The 12783-nt window shown below is 49.2% G+C and overlaps 1 protein-coding gene and 1 long non-coding RNA gene across 4 annotated transcripts in view; one reads left to right on the forward strand and one right to left on the reverse strand.

The window, feature by feature from the left end:
• Nucleotides 1-12783, reverse strand: part of Stard8 (StAR related lipid transfer domain containing 8) — a 64810-nt gene that overhangs the window by 29534 nt on the left and 22493 nt on the right. Inside the window, exon 1 of one of the 3 annotated variants that reach the window (XM_046440266.1) lies at nt 6731-6879. The exons of the other annotated variants lie outside the window; for them this stretch is intronic. The gene's annotated coding sequence lies outside the window, so the exon portion shown is untranslated. Of the gene's footprint in view, nt 1-6730; nt 6880-12783 lie in introns of those variants that run through there. 3 annotated transcript variants of the gene reach the window in all.
• On the forward strand, nt 6026-9315 carry LOC124089972 (uncharacterized). The gene is made up of 2 exons (XR_006850897.1): nt 6026-6370; nt 9035-9315. It is a non-coding gene; the product is annotated as an uncharacterized LOC124089972 (long non-coding RNA).

The following is a 12783-nucleotide window of genomic DNA, read 5'->3' on the forward strand; positions in this document are numbered from 1 at the left end:
ATGGTTTGTGGGGAAACCAGGGAGAGCTGAGCTTCAGTAGACCTAGGTTCCAAATCCTCCCTCAGTACTCAGTGAAAACTGTTCATTTCCCTTCCCTTGTCCTCATCTGATCACCAATGGTCACACTGAGGGAGGGACCTCTACTTTATTGGGTTGCTTTGAGAATGGAGTAGGATCATGGAAGAAATGGGAGGACTCGTCGTTGTCACTGTCATCAACTGCTGGGAGAAGGAATGACTGAGTTGGTGTTTCTCCCTGTCTGATTCACTCTTTTAGGCCCCACTGTGGGCATGGCTCATACTCATTTCCGGCTTCAGTATTCCCTAAAATATCCCCTTTCCTCCACCCACTCCAGCTCCAAACATGAAGGCAAGTGTCAGAAAATCAGGGTATACTGGAAGCCCCCCCATATTACCCTGTATTCAGCTCATCAACTTGGGCACCTGCTCTCACCAGGCTTGTCCCCCACCAAAGGGGCACTGATAAGAAAAAGGACTCCCCAGTCATGGGAGCTGGCTGGACGAACAAATCAGGAAGAGATCTGTATAAGGTGTTTGGACCCAAGAGTCTAGCTTTTAGTGTCTACCTATTGGGGTCATCAGAAAAGAATTAAGGAGATATGATACTGAAAAGTTCAGACAAGAAGTAAACAGTGAGTGAAGAGCTTTCAGCACCCCATTTCCTGCCCACATACATTAAGGGAGCCACAATATAGTAGCAGAGGCTGGGAAGGGGGCTGAGAGGAATAGTTGGAGGAGCTGAGGTTGTTTGCCCTGGAGAAGACACATGTGGACTTGAGTTCTGTTCTCAGACATTCTAGGTAGTCCAAAGGGGCAGAACTGGACCCAGGATTAGAAACTTCAGGGAGACATAGTTATGTTTGACATGAGATAAAACTTTCAGATATCCCTCAGATGAAAGCTATTGCTTAAAATGCAGCACTCCCAGTTACTGAAGACAGGCGAGCAAGAACTACACAAGTACATGGTGGGAAGACACGAACTTCAGAAGGTGACTTGGATTCAGTGTCCTTTAAAGGCCCTTCTCTCCTGGATTCAGTCTGCATGCCTACCTCTAGGGGGATGGTGGGGAAAAAAAAAACAGAAAGGTGACTGGAGCTGGCCATGCCCTCCTTGCTTTTCACAGAGACCTGGGATCCCAGGAACACCTTGGGCCAGTGGAGCAGGGGGAGCAGGTCACTCATTAACTTGTGGCTGAATGGGTCAGAGGGTAGCCACCTGGGGCAGATGCAAGCATGGGGAGGGACTAGAGAACAAACAGCACAAAAGCCCATGCCAAAGGAGAACCCAAACTGATCCAAGCTATTAGAATATTTAGTGACTAGGCCTGGATGAACTTGAAGCCAGTCTTCCTTAACCCTGTGGATAAGAAATAAGGTCTTTGTAGGACACAGTGGTGCATGCTTGTAATTCCAGCAGCTAGGGAGGCCGATGCAGGAGGATTGCAAGTTCAAAGCCAGCCTCAGCAATTTAGCGAGGCACTAAGCAACTTAGTGAGACCCTGTCTCTAAATAAAATATAAAATATGACTGGGGATGTGGTTCAGTGGTTGAGTGCTCCTCAATTCAATCCCTGGTACCAAAAAAAAAAAAGTAGTAAGGTCTTGAGTGGGCATGCATAACTGCACAGATGTAAGGGAGCCTGGGAGATCCTGAGACCATGCCACCTACACTGCCTGCTTTATAGACATGGAAATATAGGCCCAGAGAAAGCAACCATCTTCCCCAAAGTCATTCACAGAGTGGCAGAACCAGAAGCGGAGTTTTCTGATGTTGTAGTTGGTCCAACCAGGGTTCATTAAATGTTGGTTCCTTCTCTTCCCACTGAAACTGTAGAAAGCTGCTTGTGGTCTGGAGCTTTCTAAATTGGGTCTGGGTTCTCGCCCATCCCTTCCCAACTCCTACTGCTTCTCTGGATACAGGCTCTCTGAGGAAATCATCCTCCACTACAGAGGCCCTCAACTTCTCAGTCCAGTATGGAGGGACTCACAGCTGTGCTCAAAACACTCATACACGCTCACACTAACTCACCTAGCAACAGCACACCCTTTGAGTGGGCATTTCTTGCTCTTTCAGACTTTCAAATTGGGATCAGAGGATCTGTTGCTTCTGGAAACACCCCTCTAATATGCTTCTGACACTGATGCTTAACTCCTCACCCCACTGGTGCCCATACAAATCCCTACTGATTCAACTACCCTGCCTTTCTCAGGACCATCCAACCTGACCATGTGTCCTTCAATCCATGTGGATAACTATTTCTATTTGCCTAAGTAAAGGACAAAGGGGTAGAATTTTAATTGGCCCAAGAAGTTCCTGTGACTGAATGTTTGTCAATGTCCCCTCAAGGGGAAGTTTGGTGTTTAGGATGGGGTCCCTTTAAGGCCTGGGGTGGACAGGGAGTTAGTTAATGTCTATCCCCTAGAGGTGACTTTCCAAGGTGGTTATTATGTGGCTCAATCATTAACCAAGCAGTGGCAGGACCCCAAGCTTGCTGGAAAGGGGCCACTCCTTTCCCAAGGACAGCCCAAGAGCAGGAGGCTGCAGCCAGGGAGAAAATTCCTGGGGTCTTTCTGTCCCTTTCTGATAGGCTGCGGTGGAGTGTAAGGGGCAGAAGCCTGTATTGAGGAAAGCTCTCCCTCAGCCCACACTGGGGTGGAGGAGGGCTGGCCCGGAAATGGAGGAAGTCAGCACACCCTTACTGGGGCGGGCGGGAAAAGAGAGACAGTGAGGGTTTTTATCATGAATGAGAGAGGAAGCTCCAAGCTGGGCCTTGGTGATTAGATGACAAGCTGGAAAAGACGCTCATCCTGAATGCATCCTGTTTTGCTCTGAACTGGCCTCAGGGGCCAGGGGCCGGGGAGGGGCCTGGGTGGAGAGCAGCCTCCCAGGAATTCTCCCAGGCCTGCTAACCTCAAGCTCCTGGGTGGCCCTGGAACTGGGGAGGCAAGTGGGAGTCAGAACTCTCATTTACCACCAGAGAAACAGAGGTGTTGAGTTTCTGGGAGAAGTTTCCACAGGTCAGCCTAGAGATGGGGAGTCCCAGAGGCAGTTAACATCTGCCACCAAGCTGCCGCCACACTAGCAGTGTGGCATCTGTAAAATGAGGGACTAGGGCTCCATAATCCCCTCTAGCTTGGACTTTTAATGGGCTTTGCTTCCAAGGTTCAGCTCAAATGTCACTGCCTCTGTCAGTCACCTTCCCCTCAGTCAAAAGCAATCGCTCCCTGGACTGAACTCCCAGGGCAAAAATCTCCTCAACAACTGGAAATAGGAACACTGATCAGACATTTGATAATATTAAGGGACTGTTCTTGGTGTGATAATGATAGTGTGGTTATTTTTTTTTGATGATATATTTTTTAGAGATATATATTGAAATATTTTTAGATGAATTGATAAGGTATCTGGGATTTGTTTCAAAATAAAAAGAAAGGGGGTGAAGTAGGTGGGGATACCTGAGGCCTTATTACACTAATTGTCTCTCTTTGGGTATATATTAATGGTTCTTTATAATTTCTTTTATTTTTAATTTTTTTTAGTTATAGATAAACACCATTAATTAATTAATTAATTAATTAATTAATTTTTTATGTGGTGCTGAGGATTGAACCCAGTGCCTCACACACACTAGGCAAGCACTCTACCAATAAGCCACAACCTCATACCCTCTTCATAATTTCTTTAAAAGCCTTCACTGAGGTAAAGAATTTTAGTGGGCCGTGTATTACTCAGACCACTAACCCTCAAACTAGATGAAAGATTCACTGAAGGGGGTTGTAATTCTGTGATCGCCACAAGACCTGGCACCACACCTAAACTTAATGATTAATAATTTGTAAAAGTACTTGGTAGTTTACAAAGTTCATAGCTGTGTATCCACTGGTTTAACTCACTGAAGGGGAAAAAGTGGAGAGAAACTGAGTCTGAGGTTGAGGAGAGTGGCAGAGACTGGATCTAAATCTCCATATTGCCAATTCCCAACCTCTGCTCTATGCCACCTTGGGACTCTGAAGGAACTTAACATTCAGTTTTCTAATTCTTTATGCAGTTGAGGTAAGCAGGAACAGCAACTATTGGGAATGGAAGTTCCCAACATGGAGGGCTGCACAAAAAGAAACTCAACACAAAAATACGGCAATCTAAACTTTTGACAAGGGCCCAGACTGTGGCCTCCAGTCCACTGATTTGTATCAACTAAGACCTTCCCTTGAAATGCATGTATGCTCACACACACACACACACATACACACACACCAAGAACCCAAGTCACAGATGAACAGAACTTTAATAAATACTTTACCTCAACAACTGTGTGCCCAACTACCCTCCATGGGGTCATGGGGTCGGGGAGAATATAAAACTCACTGAGACCTTGAGGAGTTCATACTTTCCACCCCCAAATCCTGGCCTCTTTTCCATTCCTGTCCCCATTTTGTCTGCTGAGCAGCCTCCCCAAGGCCCAAGGCCATGATGCTTAATTCTACCCAAACTGGAAGCCCAAGAAAAAGTTTTCTCTCTCTTACTCAAGCCCAAATCAACTCCTTATTCCAGCAAGACCCCTTGCCTCACCTTCCCCAAGAAGATGAATGAGTGCATAGCCTGCCTTTGTTAAACCTGCCATCCACCAAACCCAAATTTTCCATGGCTAGAACAAGGAGTTCCAGAACTTGTTCCACTGCATTGGCAGCTACAATAGCATCCCAACTAGATACCATCCCTTCCTCCTTTTGTTGACTTTCTTGCTTTTGTGTCCCCACTACTATCCCTAAACCTGGCCCCAAGAGTCTTCTGCTCCCCTCCAATTTGTAATCCCAGCAATGGATTTTTAAAAATTTAAGAAGACATATAGAGGGTCAAAGTCTAGGTCTCTTAGTGCCACTTTCTTTTTTTCCTCTTCTTGAACTCAGGAGGTGTTAAGGTTTCACAAGCAAGGCCCTACAATTCTCTTGCAAGACTCACTGCCTAACCACAGCACTCATACAGAGTTACCCAGCCCCTTTGTGCACCTTTGTCTCCTCTGATTGTTTTTTAACACCCCCCAATATCATCTCCTGGAAGCTGCTCCCAAAGGCACAGGGGAGTTGTAAGATGCACAGTGAGGTTCCAAATATTTCTCCAAGAGTTGCTTAAGGTATGGAAAAAAGGCATTAGAACCAGGGAGACAAGACTCTCTCCAGTGTGGCATTTCCTAGCCCTAACCATAGATGTTCAGGGAGCAGAAATTCCAAATCCAGAACCTGGATGTAAGGCCAAATCTCTGAAATGAAGACCAGTTTAGTGTGTCTAGCTAAATGGCAGTTACAGTTTTAGGGCAAAAAAGTTTCACCCACCCACTCCCAAACACACCCCTCCCCATCATGGTCTTGCACTCCACCAGCCACCCAGAAACTACTTTCAGCCTTCTGTTTTGGGGATGCCTTCCCTTCCATTCCCAGACAAGTTTTGTCCCTCCTTCATTCCAGGAGGATTAAAGTGGGGGTGGTCTCAGATAGCAAGGATACAGATGGTGAGGGGAGACTGCACCCTTAGACTGGGGGTGGGAACTGGTGGCTCAGGAAGATTTAGGGTTTGAAAATAGTCCTGGGTGTGATTTACTGCCCTTTCCTCCCCAGCAGCACTGGGGAGGAGAAACCTCCAGAGCTTACTCTCTGGGGTCCCCAACCTCAGGGACCCAGGGCTTTAGAAGGAAACACCTACCTCTCCCCACAGTCAGTATGGCCACTGTCTTGCACACCACCCCCATACGCACTAGTTTTCCAGCTGGCTTAGCTGCATAACCAACGCAAAACTCAAACTGCATAGCTCCTGTCACCCCAAGCGTCCCAGAGACAACCCTTTACCTGCCAGTTAGAAGACGGGCCCCAGGGTAACCAAGTAACCAAGTGTCAGCAGAAGAGACTGCGCCCTTTAAATATTGAAATCCAGCTGCCATCTGAGGTTCAGTCCAATACACTTAAGTTCACAGAAGTAGTACGACTCGCCTAAGGTCACATAAACTGGCTGAACCCCAGTTTCCCGAGTGATAATTCATTGCTCAACTTCAACAAGTGTTGGGAGAAGAGACAACCTCTGACTATCTAATTTGGAACTTTCTAAAACTTCCACGGAGAGGCCTTTCTTCAGAAGTCCTCTCATCTACACGCATTTCGGTCTTCATGCGGGAGCTGAGCCCTAGAAAGACGCGACCAATCCAGAAGTTTTCCCTTGGTCCCTAACACCACGTTGACACGAAGAAACTCCTAGGCATTTCTCAGAAACGAAGGCAGTGAGAGACTGGCAGACGGGAAAGTCCATCTGCCGAGTATGGCTTCCTGGAAATGCCCTCGAAAGCAGATGAAGGAGAAGCGGGTAGGAGACACAGCGTGACTTGGCCGCGGAGCCCAAAGCCCCGGCACCCCGGCCCTGCCGCACACCCCTCTGAAGCCTCCGAGCAAGGGCTCCCTGCTCCACCCAGGCCCACTCGCTGGGCTTCTCTGGCCGACAGTGTGGCCAGTGCTCTCAGGGGCCCCCCCCCCCCCCCCCCGATTTCGTTAACTCTGAACCCAAATCTTGGAGATAACCGGGTTCGGCCTGTTTTCTCCCGGTTTCCTATGTGCGTCGCCCCCGTGGAACCGCTAGGAGAGGGGCCCGGCCGGAGCGCGCCAGAGAGATTAGGCGGGAGGAGGGAACCAAGGCACCCCCTTCCTCTACCGTCGCCCCAACTCTTACCTGGAAACCGAGTCCACCTCTTTGGCTTCTGCCCGACACAACGACAGGCGAGCACAGGCGGGACTGCTCCCTCCGGGGCACGCGAGAAGTCTGGAGTCGGGCGGGGGTAACGGTGCCAGCCAGAGGAGCAGCTGGCGCTGCTGCTTAGCCGTTGTCAACCCGAGTCCACTCTCCTCACAGGTGGGGAGGGAGAGGCTGCTAGTCCGGCAGTAGCGCCGCCCCGCCCACTTACAGGACCCTCAACCAATGAACGCGCAATCTGGCCCAGTAGCCTCCCCCAGAAAACCGCCCAAATTGGGGTGGGCGGGGCTCTGCTTGGCGGCTGCTCCAATCCCCACTCCGCTGCCTTTCCCTCAGGTCACACCGCGGGAGGGAGGAAGCACCAGCCCAAAGCCAAAGACCCAGGGTGAAGGAGCGAGTTGGTCAGACGCACAGATTAATATTTATTGAGTTCTAAATGTGTGCTGCACCGCGTGGGGGCTTCAAATACTTATACCACGTACACAAGAGGGTTCAGTGATTTGCTCAGGATAATTTATGGGGAGCCCAGAGGACGCCTTCAGTGAAATCTCAAAGGAGAACTAAATAATTCAATATTTGAGCAGGAAGTTGCCATCCCTACCTTGCTCAGGTCCCAGCATTCTGCAACTTCCCTGATAACACTACCCCTCTGTCGCCCCCCACTCAAGTTATCTTCATACAGAAATGCATGGAAATTTGGAGGAAACCGGCATTAATCATGGCAGGAGTGGGCTTCCAGTTCTGACAGCAAGTACCACCGGAAAGCCCAAATTCAGTAAGAAACCATGTTAGGATTTGATTTCTCTGTTGCTTTCCTCCCAAGATTCCAACGCAAGTTCACAGCTTCAATTTCACTGTTGAATTGAGGACTCCTGTTAGTCAGGGTTGGGAGTATTTAAATCCTCCTGAAGTCTATCCACTATTCCCCCACATTTACTATTACAAAAATTGAGGAGAAGTGACTCGCTCTAAGCAACTCAGCAAATCCATGCTATTGGTTATTTTCCCCACACCTAACAGATGGGAGAAATGAAGCTGAGGTTCTTAGAATGCAGGAACTGCAGCATCCATCAAATTTGCTTGCTAGATTATCCAACACAGATGAGAGCAAACATGATTTTCCAGATGGCAACTTTCTCAAATTCACCCATGACAATGACAGAACCTAGCTTAGTTCCAGATTCTCCCTCCTTCCTGGCCTTCAGTCTACTAAGTCTACTAAGTCAAATTGAAGTTCTCCTGCCCTTATGAGATTCAGAGGTGCAACAATGAAGAGAGGCTACTGCCTGCGCCTAGCCCTTTGTTACTCTCAAAGGCAGGGCTGTAGTTGGTATCCTCTGGCAATTTGTTCAAGGTGAGCCATCTTGAAGGTGGATGAGGCCTGAATACAAGAACTCACTTCTGGAAACAAAATCCTACCCAGAGTCAGGAATCCTTATGATGGTTGGGAAGGGATATGACCTCCTTCCTGAGGCTGGACTGTAATAATTGTAAGCATCCCTAAGGTCCTAACTTGAAGCCAAACATATCTTGCTTATGAACAAATGCTAGAAAGGACGTAAAAGTAGGGATCCCCACCATGATCCTATCTCCTCCTCAAGGGGAAGAAACCATGTCAGAGCTGATTTCATTTACCCCATTGCCTACAGTGGTTTCTCAGTAATGTTTGCTAGTGGTTGAATAAATATTGAAAGATATGAAGAAATTAAAATCCTATGAAAAATAAGCAAACCCAACTTATCTTTCAGTAGTTACATATAACTGAATCAGGATGAATTCTGAGACATCAGTTATTTTTTTAAAAGACACTCAAACTAGAAAACTACAAAAGTATAAAATATACCAAAAATTACAAAAATTGGTGGGCATGGTGGCTCACATCCATAATGCCAGCTACACAGGTGCCTGAGGCAGGAGAATCAATAGTTCAAGGCCAGCCTGGACAACTTAGTGAGACCATGTCTCAAAATTAAAAAAAAAAAAGGTTGGGGATATAGCTTAGTGGTAAAATGGGACAGGAGGTACAAAACTACAAAAGGAACACTACAAAAAAACCCAGAAACTGCTATAAATAAATAGAACAAGAACTTCACAGTATCTGGCATAGAGTAAGCATTCAATAAAAATATTTCTTTGAATGACTGAATGAAAACAATAGTCAAGGAAAGCTACAATCCTAATATTTTCCATGTACAATATGACATTTTGAAATAGTCCAAGCAATATCAGGGCTATTTCCTTGGTTCTTCTTTTTTTTAATCTTAAATCTCCCTCATCTTTCAGCTTCAAAAAGGCAAGGAGAGCTCAACCTCTTCAGAAGGGCAAAGACAGCTGAGCCCCTTCAATACTGCCAGCCCTGGCTCCCCACTTCAGCCTGACTCTGTCCTGAATGGAATGGATAATCAGTAATAGTGCTTGGAGTGGATGAAGAAATGGTGCCTTCTGGGATGTAGACTGAGCAGCTCTACAGATAACTGGAGCTTTAGGTTCTTGGCTTCCCTTTTCCCACAAGTTCTCACTCTTGCTTGTGTTTTTTAATTTTATTTTTTGTAGTTGTTGATGGACAGCATGCCTTAATTCGTTTTTATTTTTATGTAATGCTGAGGATCAAACCCAGTGCCTCACATGTGTTAGGCAAGCGTTCTGCCACTGAGCTATAGCCCCAGCTCTTGCTTGTGTTTTATAGTCCACCCCTGCTACACTGGATGACAGCTCAGGGAAATGTAGTGTATGAAGCAGGCTAAAGGCTGGCAAAAAAAAAAAAAGTGGTTGTGTATGTGTTTCTATGCCTGTGGTATGGAACTTCCTTCATTCTTATCACTACCAGAGCCCAGCTGTATAGGAGAGTGTAACGGACTCCAGAGCCAGACACCGTGGTACAAACCCCACCTCTAGCTCTGCGGCTCTGTGGTTTCATATCCTCATCTGTACACTATAGATGATAATCACTGTACTGTGGCTGTGGAACAGAGCTACGGGGCTAAAAATCACTTAAAATGATGGCTGCCACATAGCAGGTTCTCATAAGTGCCAGATATGGAGACAGAGGCCTGAGAAATGGTGGAAAGAGCGTTGGATTAGAAAGAAGAGCTGGATGTTAGTCCTAGTTATGCTTTCTGACCAAGTCCCAGGACAAGTCATTGTATCACTACAAGCATCAATTTTTTCACCTGTAAAATGGGAGGAGAGTTTAATGACAAGTGCACAAAGTGGACACAATGGATGTGAGAGTGTTCTGTAAAGGCCAGTGGCAGGGGTCAGAGTGAAGGAGCTATAGAACTAATGTTTTTAAAGGGCCAATCAGTCTCTTTCTTCTAGAATGTAGCAGACAGCAACTTCACCTACTACCAGCCAGAACCTGTCTCTGAGACCTTTGGGTCCAACATGGGCCTCTCTGAGGACTCACAACAGTCCCTACATCCCTCTCTGCCTGGGAATAGGATTTTATCACTCTGTTGCAGGCAGCCCACAGCCTCATTCCTCGAAGGCTGGAGCGAATGTCAGGACAGCAACAAACAGACCCTACCACTACTTTTTCCATGGAAGGTAAGGGAGCAACGGCAAATCACTGGTGGGAACTCAGCTGAGGAGTGTAAACGGGAAAGTGGAGCCTTGAGGAGGAAATGAATTACACTGTGACCTCTCCTCCCAGCACATGACAAAAGATGCCTTCTCTCATGGGCTTCCACACTTGTGCACGCATTCCTGAAGGCCTCATGGAAGTCCACGAGCAAAACCTGCTCCTGGTGGCTTGGGGTCCCCACCCAGCCTCGTGAAAGAGGGCCATTGATCAGATGTGAACAACATGGAGTGGTCGTGGTTTATTAAGAAAATTCCTGAGGTGCTGTGGCCACGGCAGGGGGACCCGCACTAAGGAGGGGGCAGTGTGAGCAGGGGTACATCTCAGGAGGCAGAGGCTGCAGTGGCAGGGGTGGAAAGGGGCCGGGCACACAGGCTCCTCACTGTTTGTACCTTGCCAAGTGGGGATGGGGGACAGAAAACTGGATCCTGGGAGGAGCACAAAGACCCCTCTCAGCCCTCAGCCCAGGGCACAACCATGGCCGCACCCACCTGCCACCTCCAAGCAGCCTGGAAGGAGGAGCTCTGCGCTGGCACTGAGGGAAGCTCAGAGCTGGCCAAGCCCCACCCAGGCCAGGGGACTTCAGGGTCACCCAGCCTCTCTGCGCTCCCCCCCCCCTCAGCTGGGACACAGAGGTGCTCCATCCCTGTGCCCGGAAGCCTCAGCAGCCCACAGGTGACTCCAGGCACTGGGACTGGGCACGCAGGCAGAGCACCCAAGTCCCACTCTCGCCCAGGTATGCCAAGAGCTGTCATCGTCCCTACCAAACACTAGGCAAGGTGTCAGCCCGGTGGAAGGCTGGACCCCAAAGCCATGCAGCAGACCCCAGCCAGAGCCTGCACTGGCTGGTGGGTTCAAGGGGGCCCCAGGTTTGCTGCTATAGGCAGATGGAGCACATATGAACCCCCATTCCCTCAAGGGGGTCTGCCTGGCCCAGGCCCAATCCAAGAGGTAGGTCACCATGGACAGGGCAACTGGTGACGGAGGCATGGACTCCCAGAGTAGGATGTCCACCCCCAGCCACCCCATGGCTGCCTTGCAGTGGAAGGTCACAGTGTGCTGAGGACATGAGCCAAGGCAAGCCCACCCTTACCACTGCCCCTCATCTGGCCCCACGCCCCTCAACAGGAACACACACACACAAGCAGCTGCGGCCACACGGTCACTTTCTCTAGACCCCAACTCTTCCCTTGGCCTGATCCAGGCTCTGCCCGGGATAGGTCTTATTTCCTCACCTAGATAAACAAAGGCAGGACCCTAGTTCCCAAGGCCTTTCTTTCCAGAACATTCTCTGCTCTGTGAGATTCTCTGTGTGTTCCTGAGGATGTGGAGCTTCTGCAGAGCAAGAGGCTAGGAGTGGAGTGAGGATCTCTGAGGAAGGAGGGAGCTAAGAGAAAGGCCAGAAAAAACAGTGGAAGGGAGAGAAAGGAAGGGTGAGAGGAAAGCTGTGGAAGGGAGGGGTGAGGCCAAGTGGGCTCAGAGGCTGGGACCAGTCTCTGCCACAGAATCACCCTCAGCGCACCTGGACCCATGGGCACCCAGAGCCCCTGAGCAGACCTCAGGACCCTGTCCCCTTGCCTGGGAGCCTTGCACATGTCCTTCTGGGGCTGTGGCTTCCACAACAAAACCTGGGAGGGTGAGGAAGAGATGGAGGGCAAAGAAAGGGGGCTCTTCCTCTCTACCACACGCTCCCCCATCAGCCCACATGGCCTGCCCTGCTGCTGCCACCAGACCCCACGCCCAACACATTGGAGGGCTGCTTGGGGAGGGGTAAGGCTCTCATAGTACTGCCCAGAACAGGCCCAGCCCAACCCTGTGACAATGGGTCTTGAGGGCTTAACTATCTGTGTTCAGGCCACTAAGCCCACCTCCAGGCAACCACCCCCTGCTGTCCCTGAAAGGCAGCCCTCAGAAGCCCCAGGAGGCCATCAGAGAGGGGGTGGGATGTGTGGTGAGGTTCAAGGGTCACTTAGCCAAGGGGTTAGGCTCTGCTTGGCTTCAAAGTCCCTGTCCCCTCTCAGAGGCTCTTCTCCAAGAATAGCTCCCCCACACACACACCACCACCATACCCCTCCAAATACACACCCTCTCACTAAATAGTGCTTCGGATCTGATTAGCATCAGCTGGGGTTCCCCATGCCCAAACATATGGTTCAGATAATGTGGTGCCCAGACGCTGTCTGGGTCAGGTACTTGCAAAGATGGGGATGTGGAATGGAGTACCAAGTCACAGCAGCCTGGGTCTCTGCCTTTTTGGAACTCCCACTCCAGTGGGGAGAGGCAAGTGTAGCCTATCCTAATAGAGAATGCCTATCCCAAACGGGTGGGCAGGATCTGATGTCTCTGGATTAACAGACCCCCAGGATTGAGACTCCTGGGTCAGGGGCTAGGGTCTCTAAATCTGGTTTCTAACCTGCTGCTTCTATCACAGAGATGCTTGGTGATCTGGCAG

The sequence above is a fragment of the Marmota monax genome, unplaced genomic scaffold, assembly GCF_021218885.2.
Source record: "Marmota monax isolate L192 unplaced genomic scaffold, Marmota_monax_Labrador192_F-V1.1 WCK01_AAM20220418_F8-fsc00134, whole genome shotgun sequence".
NCBI classification, from domain to species: domain Eukaryota; kingdom Metazoa; phylum Chordata; class Mammalia; order Rodentia; family Sciuridae; genus Marmota; species Marmota monax.